This window comes from Salvia hispanica, chromosome 2, assembly GCF_023119035.1.
Source record: "Salvia hispanica cultivar TCC Black 2014 chromosome 2, UniMelb_Shisp_WGS_1.0, whole genome shotgun sequence".
NCBI lineage: Eukaryota > Viridiplantae > Streptophyta > Magnoliopsida > Lamiales > Lamiaceae > Salvia > Salvia hispanica.
Window position 1 is genome coordinate 36,406,129 of NC_062966.1, and position 355 is coordinate 36,406,483.

Sequence of the window (355 nt, forward strand, 5' to 3'; positions counted from 1 at the left end):
CTTTTTTATATTGGATTTATAATAGATGTGCGTGAAGTGAGTTAGTAGAATGTGAAACATATTTAATATTTATAATAAAATTGAAATGTGATTCTTACGTCGACATACCAAAATCACAAAATGTCACTCTTATTATACGATAAAGAAAGTACTATCAACTATGACTTTTTAAATAGAAATATAGAGATCGAAAAACAAAATATAACATAGAAATAGAGAGACCGGAAGAGACAACCAAGTAATCTTAAATTTAAAATAGAGAAAAGTTGTTGACGAAAAGTGAAACACTTAGGTTTTTGAAGAAAAGAGATTGAATATAAAATGATAAATTAATAGATTGGCCATGAAAAGATAA